Below are 10,819 nucleotides of genomic sequence, written 5' to 3' on the forward strand. Positions count from 1 at the left end.
CAAGGCATGTGTTGCTGAATACAGAGTCAACAGGACTGTGTCCGTCCATGGTGCCAGACCGTCAATGACTGCAGTAAGCGCTTGTCTCTATGCAAAGGCTGTATGCGACCACCTGACAATGGAGCGCAAACTTCATGGTGTTGACCCGCAACGGCGTTTTGATGTTGGATGGTGGCCTCTTTGTAGGCGACGGTGTGGAATGGGCCCTCCCAGGAAGATGTCTGTTGCCCACTCGGTGCTGGCTGAGGCGCCGGGTCCAGGTCCATGGGTTCGGGGCGTGGTAGTGGCGACACAGCACCCCAGCTCGGCGGATGGAGTGCAGGCTGCATCATCTGGACAGGCAACGAATGTGTAAATGAAGTCTCGGAGGCAAGATCGCACAGAGTACAAGGACGAAGTTGGTTCCAGTGGTGCCGCTGCAAACCACCTGTGCCCTGTACAAGAAATAAGAATCTGCCTAAAGTTCCCACGATACTGCCGCGCTTCCAGTCCTGTCTGCTGTACAATCTGAAAAAAAATTGTTGATTAGCTTTATCCATTGCCTGAGTGGGCACAGTAGGCGCCAGCGCCGTGGTGGGTGGAGCAGGTCAAGCAGTGTGTGGTGGCGCCGCCAATGGAGCAACTCCCCTGGCGAAGGGTCATTGCTGGATTGGAGGGCGGTAAGACGGGAGGAAGAACAGCAAGGTTCGTTCCCACGTGTGGTGGGTGTGTGGCTTGTCCATCTGCTGTTTGAAAGTGCCCACAAAGCGCTCCCCTTCTCCGTTTGATTGGGGATGTAAAGATGCACTGGTGATTTGAGGAATGCCGTTGGTTGCACAAAAGTCATCAAATTCTGCCGACATAAACTGAGGTCCGTTGTCAGTCACTAGCAACTCTGCTAGACCTTCAGTGCAAAATATGGACTACAAAGCCAGGAGTGTGCAACGTGTCCGTGTTCAATTCATGGGCACAACAAAAGCCAACTTGATATATGCGTCGACGACAGTCAACCAAAGAATTTTGCAGTGGTGTATAGCAAAGTCCAAATGAACGCGCTGCCAAGGCGCTTCTGATATTGTCCAATCAAAGAAACGTTGAGGAGGTGCTGCCTGGTGTTCTGCACAACCACTGCACTGTGCCGTCAGCTGTTGTGTTTGAGCATCTATGCCGAATCAAGAGCACTCTCTGCAAGACAATTGTTTTGTGCAGACCATGACCCAGTGACCCTGGTGGAGGAAGCTGAGTACATGCCTCTGGAGAGCCTCTGGCATCGCCATATGGCTCGCAGTTACCTATTACTGAATTTTAAATTATTTAGTTTGAGAGATAACAAACAACGTACTTGGTTTCTGCAACGTACTAATTGTTGCACCTACAATTAAAATCGATAAATCAGTAATTCAAACTTCTTGATGTTTACCTGCATTTTGAGTCTAAGTGCAATGTAGTTGTATTTCGTACAGGATTTGTCACCTTTATGGTATCAATGTCATAGGCACTTTTCTATTTAGAGTGTGTGTCTATTTGCATGGATACAGGAAATGAAAATATCTCAGTTCCCACTCCTTCCCCTTCAAAAGCGACTTAGGTACCTTCCTGCAATGACACATTCAATTATGAACTACATTATGTGTTATAGGTGATGAAACAACTGATATAACTTATGGTACACAGAAGATTCATTCCCATTTGAGATTCAGTGTAGCGCCGCTGGGGTTGCTGGTAAAGAACCATGATAATTACACAGGCCCTCAAACTCTAATGATAACTTTTGCATCACTATTTTCTCTATCGCTCTTAAAGGCTTCACAATCTCACGCAATGCTTGTCTTGACTGGAATTCCAATTTGTCCTGTGTACATCATCATCTTCTAGAACATCTAAATTGGGATGGAATGTGTCCCACATATGCCCAGCATAATAGACATGGATCTCAGAGCTACAGAGGTATGCATGCTATGAAGTATAGCATATGCCAGAATTCGAAAAAAAAAACGACTATCGCCAATCACTGAACTTATCAAATGCCAAAACGGCTTTCGTAAAGGCACATCAACCCTGGACTGCACCATTACTATGGCACAACTAATAGAAAAACATCGTGAATTCAGTTTACCAACTTTTCTTGCTTTGATTGACTACAAAAGGTATTCTATGAAGTAAATAGAAATAAACTGCAGGAAAGTTCAAGAAATCGAGGGGTCCTATCTCGTCTAGTAAGAACTGCATAGGGTTTCTATGTAACAAAATCAAATAAAAAATGCGAACAGCGGACATAATATCTCAAATAACCCAAGTACTGGATGTTAATAAAACGCATTTTACTGACGACCAACTAATTATCGGTTGTTGTTGTTGTTGTGGTCTTCAGTCCAGACACTGGTTTGATGCAGCTCTCCATGCTACTCTATCCTGTGCAAGCTTCTTCATCTCCCAGTACCTACTGCAACCTACATCCTTCTGAATCTGTTTAGTGTATTCATCTCTTGGTCTCCCTCTACGATTTTTACCCTTCACGCTGCCCTCCAATACTAAATTGGTGATCCCTTGATGCCTCAGAATATGTCCTACCAACCGATCCTTCTTCTAGTCAAGTTGTGCCACAAATTCCAGTTCTCCCCAATTTTATTCAGTACCTCCTCATTAGTAATGTGATCTACCCACCTCATCTTCAGCATTCTTCTGTAGCACCACATCTCGAAAGCTTCTACTCTCTTCTTCTCCAAACTATTTATCGTCCACGTTTCACTTCTATGCACGGCTACACTCCATACAAATACTTTCAGAAACGACTTCCTGACTCTTAAATCTATACGCGATGTTAACAAATTTCTCTTCTTCAGAAACACTTTCCGTACCATTGCCAGTCTACATTATATATCCTCTCTACTTCGACCATCGTGAGTTATTCTGTTCCTCAAATAGCAAAAACTCATTTACTACTTCAGACGTCTCAAATGGTTCAAATGGCTCTGAGCACTATGGGAGCGCAGGAGAGCTTCTGTAAAGTTTGGAAGGTAGGAGACGAGGTACTGGCAGAAGTAAAGCTGTGAGTACCGGGCGTGAGTCGTGCTTCGGTAGCTCAGTTGGTAGAGCACTTGCCCGCAAAAGGCAAAGGTCCCGAGTTCGAGTCTCGGTCGGGCACACAGTTTTAATCTGCCAGGAAGTTTCACTATGGGACTTAACATTTATGGTCATCAGTCCCCTAGAACTTAGAACTACTTAAACCTAACTAACCTAAGGACATCACAAACAGCCAGTCATCACGAGGCAGAGAAAATCCCTGACCCCTGCGGGAATCGAACCCGGGAACCCGGGCGTGGGAAGCGAGAACGCTACCGCACGACCACGAGCTGCGGACTCAAACGTCTCATTTCCTAATCTAATTGCCGCAGCATCACCTGCTTTAGTTCGACTACATTCCATTATCCTCGTTTTGCTTTTGTTGATGTTAATCTTATATCCTCCTTTCAAGACACTGTCCATTCCGTTCAACTGCTCTTGCAAGTCCTTTGCTGTCTCTGACAGAATTGCAATGTCATCGGCGAACCTTAAAGTTTTTATTTCTTCTCCATGGATTTTAATACCTACTCCGAATTTTTCTTTTGTTTCCTTTACTGCTTGCTCAATATAGGCATTAAATAACATCGGGGATAGGCTACAACCCTGTCTCACTCCCTTCCCGACCAGTGCTTCTCCTTCATGCCCCTCGATTCTTATAACTGCCATCTGGTTTCTGTACAAATTGTAAATCCTTTCGCTTCCCGTATTTTACCCCTGCCACCTACGGAATATGATAGAGAGTATTCCAATCAACATTGTCAAAAGCTTTCTCTAAGTCTACAAATGCTAGAAACGTAGGTTTGCCTTTCCTTAATCTACTCTCTAAGATAAGTCGTAAGGTCAGTATTGCCTCACGTGTTCCAGTGTTTCTACGGAATCCAAACTGATCTTCCCTAGGTCGGCTACTACCAGTTTTTCCATTCGTCTGTAAAGAATTCGTGTTAGTATTTTGCAACCGTGGCTTATTAAACTGATAGTTCGGTATTTTTCACATCTGTCAGTACCTCTTTTCTTTGGGATTGGAATTATTATATTCTTCTTGAAGTCTGAGGGTATTTAGCCTGTCTCATAAATCTTGCTCACCAGGTGATAGAGTTTTGTCAGGGCTGGCTCTCCCAAGGCTGTCAGTAGTTCTAATGGAATGTTGTCTACTCCCGTGGCTTGTTTCGAGTCAGGTCTTTCAGTGCTCTGTCAAACTCTTCACACAGTATCATATCTCCCATTTCATCTTCATCTACCTCCTCTTCCATTTCCATAATATTGTCCTCGAGAGCATCGCCCTGTATAGACCCTCTATGTACTGCTTCCACCTTTCTTCTTTCCCTTCTTTGCTTAGAACTGGGTTTGCATCTGAGCTCTTGATATTCATGCAAGTGGTTCTTTTTTCTCCAAAGAACTTTTTAATTTTCCTTTAGGCAGTAACTATCTTACCCCTAGTGAGATAAGCCTCTTCATCCTTACATCTGTCCTCTAGCCATCCCTGATTAGCCATTTTGCACTTCCTATCGATCTCATTTTTGAGACGGTTGTATTCCTTTTTGCCTGCTTCATTTACTGCATTTTTGTATTTTCTCCTTTCATCAATTAAATTCAATAACTCTTCTGTTACCCAAGTATTTCTATTAGCCCTCGTCTTTTTACCTAATTGATCCTCCGCTGCTTTCACTATTTCATCTCTCAGAGCTACCCATTCTTCTTCTACTGTATTTCTTTCCCCCATTCTTGTCAATCGTTCCCTAATGCTCTCCCTGAATCTCTCTACAACCTCTGTTTTAGTCAGTTTATCCAGGTCCCATCTCCTTAAATTCCCAACTTTTTGCAGTTTCTTCAATTTTAATCTACAGTTCATAACCAATAGATTGTGGTCAGAATCCACATCTGCCCCTGGAAATGCCTTACAATTTAAAACCTGATTCATAAATCTCTGTCTTACCATTATATAATCTATCTGACACCTTCCAGTATCTCCAGGCTTCTTCCATGTATACAACCTTCTTTCATGATTCTTGAACCAAGTGTTAGCTATGATTAAGTTATGCTCTGTGTAAAATTCTACCAGGCGGCTTCCTCTTTCATTCCTTAACCCCATTCCATATTCACCTACTACGTTTCCTTCTCTTCCTTTTCCTACTATCGAATTCCAGTCACCCATGACTATTAAATTTTCGTGTCCCTTCACTATCTGAATAATTTCTTTTATCTCATCGTACATTTCATCAATGTCTTCGTCATCTGCGGAGTTAGTTGGAATATAAACTAGTACTACTGTGGTAGATATGGGCTTCGTATCTATCTTGGCCACAATAATGCGTTCACTATGCTGTTTGTAGTTGGTTACCCGCATTCCTATTTTTTTTATTCATCATTAAACCTACTCCTGCATTACTCTATTTGATTTTGTGTTTATAACCTTATATTCATCTACCACCGAACTTCACTAATTCCCACTATATCTAACTTTAACCTATCCATTTGGCTTTTTAAATTTTCTAACCTACCTGCCCGATTAAGGGATCTGACATTCCACGCTCCGACCCGTAGAATGCCAGCTTTCTTTCTCCTGATAACAACGTCCTCCTGAGTAGTCCCCGCCTGGAGATCCGAATGGGGGCTATTTTACCTCCGGAATATTTTATCCAAAAGGACGCCATCATCATTTAACCATACAGTAAAGCTGCATGCCCTCGGGAAAAATTACGGCTGTGGTTTCCCCTTGCTTTCAGCCATTCGCAGTACCAGCACAGCAAGGCCGTTTTGGTTAGTGTTACAAGGCCAGATCAGTCAAACATGCAGACTGTTGCCCCTGTAACTACTGAAAAGGCTGCTGCCCCTCTTCAGGAACCACACGTTTGTCTGGCCTCTCAACAGGTATCCCTCCGTTGTGGTTGCACCTACGGTTCGGCTATCTGTGTGGCTGAGGCACGCAAGCCTCCCAGCCAACGGCAAGGTCTATGGTTTATGAGGCTGTTTCCAATTTAAATAAATTAACCAGATAAAACAATACGAACATCTCCTTTATGAAGACATGCTCAGTGACGTTTTTAATGCCGTGTCTTACTCACTCGTCACCAATAGTGTGGCTAGAGGATGTTGCGTTCTCGGAATGCTATACAACAATTCAAACAAACAGCACTAGTAGTTTTATTTTTAGGAAGCAAATTGACAATTCTTAATTTTGGAGATTTACAGGTAGTAGTCGCAAGCGAGGGGCGACATGAAAACAGTAAATTTCTTGCTATACACAAAGTCCAAGTAAGCACTTGATACGGATCACGACAATCTGATAGCGTACCACGAATGTTCGTTGCAGACTGGGGCAATATGAGCGGCCGATGCTACCAGGAGCGACGCGGCGCAGTCCAATTCCGCACACCATTGGCCGGCATTTTCCTCACCTCCTTCTCTGTTCGTGCGTTCCGCATCTTCGTTCCGGCGCTTGTGGTTACGCCAGAACATTGAAGATGCCTGCCCATCTGATTTAAAATCCAAAGTGATAATCAGATAATAGAGAAAGTTAATACATTTAAATATTTCGCATACATTATTACAATGGCATAAATAATGAAATACAAAGAAAGTTAGGCATACTAAACAACTTCTGTGAAGATATAGGCAGGATGTTGGGAAAGAAATCCACAGAGACACTCTAAGGAAGTTCTGTAAGATTATGGGTATACCTGCACTGCTCTGTGGATGTGAAGACTGAACCCTTAACATGAGATGCAAAGAGAATAGATACGTGTGAAATGAATTTCCTTAGATATATGGCTGGATATACTTTAATGGATAAAAAGAGAAATGATGACACCCGAACTGAACTGAATATGCAAAACATGATTGACACAATAAAATAATATCAGGTAAGACGGAAAGAACACAAAATCCGTATGCCAGGTACAAGAATCACTAAAAATGTATAAACCCAGATGCAAAAGAAGTTTAGGAACCTCAATAAAAGATGACTAGATCGGTTTGAAGGAGACATAACGAACCAAAAGCCCCAACACCTGATGAAAAAGAAGATAAATGACATCTGTTAAAGTACAGTAACACGATGTCATTTCGTGCTTACATTGTAATTCCGCTCCTAGTGTTTACATAAGTTATTCAATCCATGCACTTCGTAATTTGGAACATAATTTGAATGTCTTATCTTTCCTGCGTTGTAAAGAATTCGACATGTTGATGCTGCTGTGAAGTCTAACGTTTGTGTATGACGCACTACATCCTCTTGGTCAAGAGTGTTGTCCACTTTTGCACATTTGCTTTCTCAGTCAGAGGCCTGTTGCGTAGCACTCTTCCATATGTCGTACTGATGTATTCGCTACGAGAGGTAGTATCCACCTTCTGCACGAATTTTATTCTTCCCAGGGCTGTGCAGGCTTCTGTGGTGATTATGAATTTGTGTAACTTCTTCCTTTAAGACCGAAGTGTGCAATAAAGTTAGTCGTATTATATACAGAACTCATATTTAACGTTGTAATTATATTTTTGATCACTAAAGCGATAACTCCTGAAAAGGCCCGTAGCTTTTGTTTAAAGATTCGTATTATTTCCTCGGCATTTTTTTTTCCCAATTGCATCTACCTTATGTTTAAATCAGGACAATATTAAAAAGTAAGAATTGTTGTGGTTTCTGACATATGGGTGTACAAACCAGGTTTTATCACAGTTACAATGTTCGTCTTCCAAAGGCAAAGTATTTTAATTGTTACGTTATAACCTTTTATATATATAGCAGGAACAATTTTACATATTCCAGATACATACTAAGTGCATGTACTAACCATGCGCACGTGATATATGTTACATGATTTAAAGAAAAACGGTTTGATCATTGCAGTTATGCTGATGTTAAAGAAATACAACAGAAGATTGTGTTACTGACGAAACTACCAGAAAGAATTAATTTGAAGATCAAGAAAAGTTTTTTAAAGACATTCAAACTTCTTCAAACATGAACAAAACCTAAATCAGGATGGCCGGACGCGGGATTGAACCGTCGTCCTCCGGAATGCGAGTCCAGTGTGCTAACCACTACGCCACCTCGCCCGGTTCTCGGTATTGGAAGTATCTGGGCAGTATAATAAGCTTTCGTAAGGATGCATGAGTTGATATACTTTGTTCTTTGAACTTGGTTCATATATCGAGTTAAATTCTCTATAATGGCTCCTTGCACTTTATCTGCTGCGTCTTTCCAATTTAAATCCGTCATTTTCATGGGACATACTGTCAGGGTGATGCCAAGTGTTTTATGTTGTCGGAATAATTTTGCCCACTCGACGTTGATATTATCAAAACTTCTCAGGTTTAACATCCTCCGTTTTTTCTCGTTGGCTTTGGCTCCGGATGCTCTGCAGTCCGTATCAACCACTGTTGTTAGCGTGGTTAGCTCCTCATTATTCCTTGTAATGACTCCTGTATCGTCAGCACAGGCTCTTATAACTGTTTTGTTTGCTGATAATGTTAAAGCTTTTAATCTAGCATGGACATATCGGAGGAAAGGTTCCAGTGAATTGGCGAAAAGTGATGTGAACAGATGATTTCCTTGAGGAACACCTCGTTTTATTTGTATCGGCCTGGATTGTTGACAAGTCACTGCCATTTTTGCATTTATTCCAGTTGCTATGTTCTTTATCAACTGTGTGGCCCTATCGTTCAAAATGGCTCTGAGCACTATGGGACTTAACATCTGAGGTCATCAGTCCCCTATAACTTAGAACTACTGAAACCTGACTAATCTAACGACATCACACACATCCATGCCCGAGGCAGGATTCGAACCTGCGACCGTAGCAGTCGCGCAGTTCCGGACTGAAGCACCTAGAACCACACGGCCACCGCGGCCGGCGGCCCTATCGTTGAAACCTATTTTCTTCATCGTCTGTAGAAGATATTCATGATTTACTACACTGAAGGGTTTATAAAAATCTAAAAAAAAACATAGTTTATGTTTGTTACAGAAGTTATTGCAATGATATCTCTGAATTCTGCTAGATTCTGAAAAATGGTTCTGCCTTGGTGGCAGTTCTGATGTTTACTAATAAGTTTATCTGTAAGGCATGAAATTCTCTTGTTTACTATTCTAGCTATTAATTTATAATCAGAATTCAGCCGTGAAATTGGATGAAAATTATTTAAATCTTTGTTTCCATTATTTTTTGGCACAAGAACTGTGGTGTCACCGCCAGACACCACACTTGCTAGGTGGTAGCTTTAAATCGGCCGCGGTCCATTAGTACAGGGCTATTACAAATGATTGAAGCGATTTCATAAATTCACTGTAGCTCCATTCATTGACATATGGTTACGACACACTACAGATACGTAGAAAAACTCGTAAAGTTTTGTTCGGCTGAAGCCGCACTTCAGGTTTCTGCCGCCAGAGCGCTCGAGAGCGCAGTGAGACAAAATGGCGACAGGAGCCGAGAAAGCGTATGTCGTGCTTGAAATGCACTCACATCAATGAGTCATAACAGTGCAACGACACTTCAGGACGAAGTTCAACAAAGATCCACCAACTGCTAACTGCATTCGGCGATGGTATGCGCAGTTTAAAGCTTCTGGATGCCTCTGTAAGGGGAAATCAACGGGTCGGCCTGCAGTGAGCGAAGAAACGGTTGAACGCGTGCGGGCAAGTTTCACGCATAGTGATGTGAAAGATTCAGTGTTTAAACCTCCTCTACCAAGAAACGTGCCAGAACTGCGAGCTCGCATCAACAATGCTTTCGAACTCATTGATGGGGACATGCTGCGCCGAGTGTGGGAGGAACTTGATTATGGGCATGATGTCTGCCGAATCACTAAAGGGGCACATATCGAACATTTGTGAATGCCTAAAAAAACTTTTTGAGTTTTTGTATGTGTGTGCAAAGCATTGTGAAAATATCTCAAATAATAAAGTTATTGTAGAGCTGTGAAATCGCTTCAATCATTTGTAATAACCCTGTACATGTCGGACCCGCGTGTCGCCACTTTCAGTGATAGCAGACCGAGCGCCACCACACGGCAGGTCTAGAGAGAGACGTACTAGCACTCGCCCCAGTTGTACGGACGACGTAGCTAGCGATGCACACTGTCGAAGCCTAGCTCATTTGCAGAGCAGATAGAATAGCCTTCAGCTAAGTCAATGGCTACGACCTAGCAAGGCGCCGTTAGTCTTACATAGCTTGTATCTAAAGAGTCTCACTTGTATAGTCAAGAGCGATGTACCACAAGGATGGATTAAAGTTAAGTATTCCAGGAGCTACGTACTTTTCTTTATAGCATTCATTACGTATCCTGTTTCAAACCTCACGCCCATCTGCGTGAGCTTAGCGCGTGCCTTTCGGCTACTTCAGAGTGGCGTGGCTGTCTTGTTACGCCACAACAACAACAATGTTACTTTCCTTAACCTGGGCCGGAATCATTTTACCCCGAATAAACTCGTTTACAATCTCCGTCATTTTCGCACCCACTATTGGCCAGTAACGGATGTAAAATTCTGCCGGCAGATAAACCGGTCCTGGGGATTTTTTTGGTGGTGAGGTGCACAGCGCCTCTCATACACGTCCTCTTCACTGACTGCCTCGAGAAAATTATCGTTGACATCTTCTGTCAGCTGTGGGGTTAGTATGTCAAGGAATTCTTCCAAGGATGCATCACTACTTTGATTCACAGAATATAGCTCGCAATAATAGCGATGAATCTCGTCCATGATATCCTGCTGGGCTCTGAGAATCGTACCATTTCTTGTACGAATTTCATCAATAGAAGTTCTTCTTCCGTTTTTCGTATG

At 42.6% G+C, this 10,819-nt stretch overlaps 1 non-coding gene across 1 annotated transcript; it reads left to right on the forward strand.

The window, feature by feature from the left end:
- The first annotated feature begins 3,049 nt into the window (after positions 1 to 3,049).
- Trnal-caa lies at positions 3,050 to 3,124 on the forward strand. Its single transcript has one exon. It is a non-coding gene; the product is annotated as a tRNA-Leu (tRNA).
- Positions 3,125 to 10,819: the final 7,695 nt, after the last annotated feature.

Source organism: Schistocerca piceifrons, chromosome 2, assembly GCF_021461385.2.
Source record: "Schistocerca piceifrons isolate TAMUIC-IGC-003096 chromosome 2, iqSchPice1.1, whole genome shotgun sequence".
Classification (NCBI taxonomy): domain Eukaryota; kingdom Metazoa; phylum Arthropoda; class Insecta; order Orthoptera; family Acrididae; genus Schistocerca; species Schistocerca piceifrons.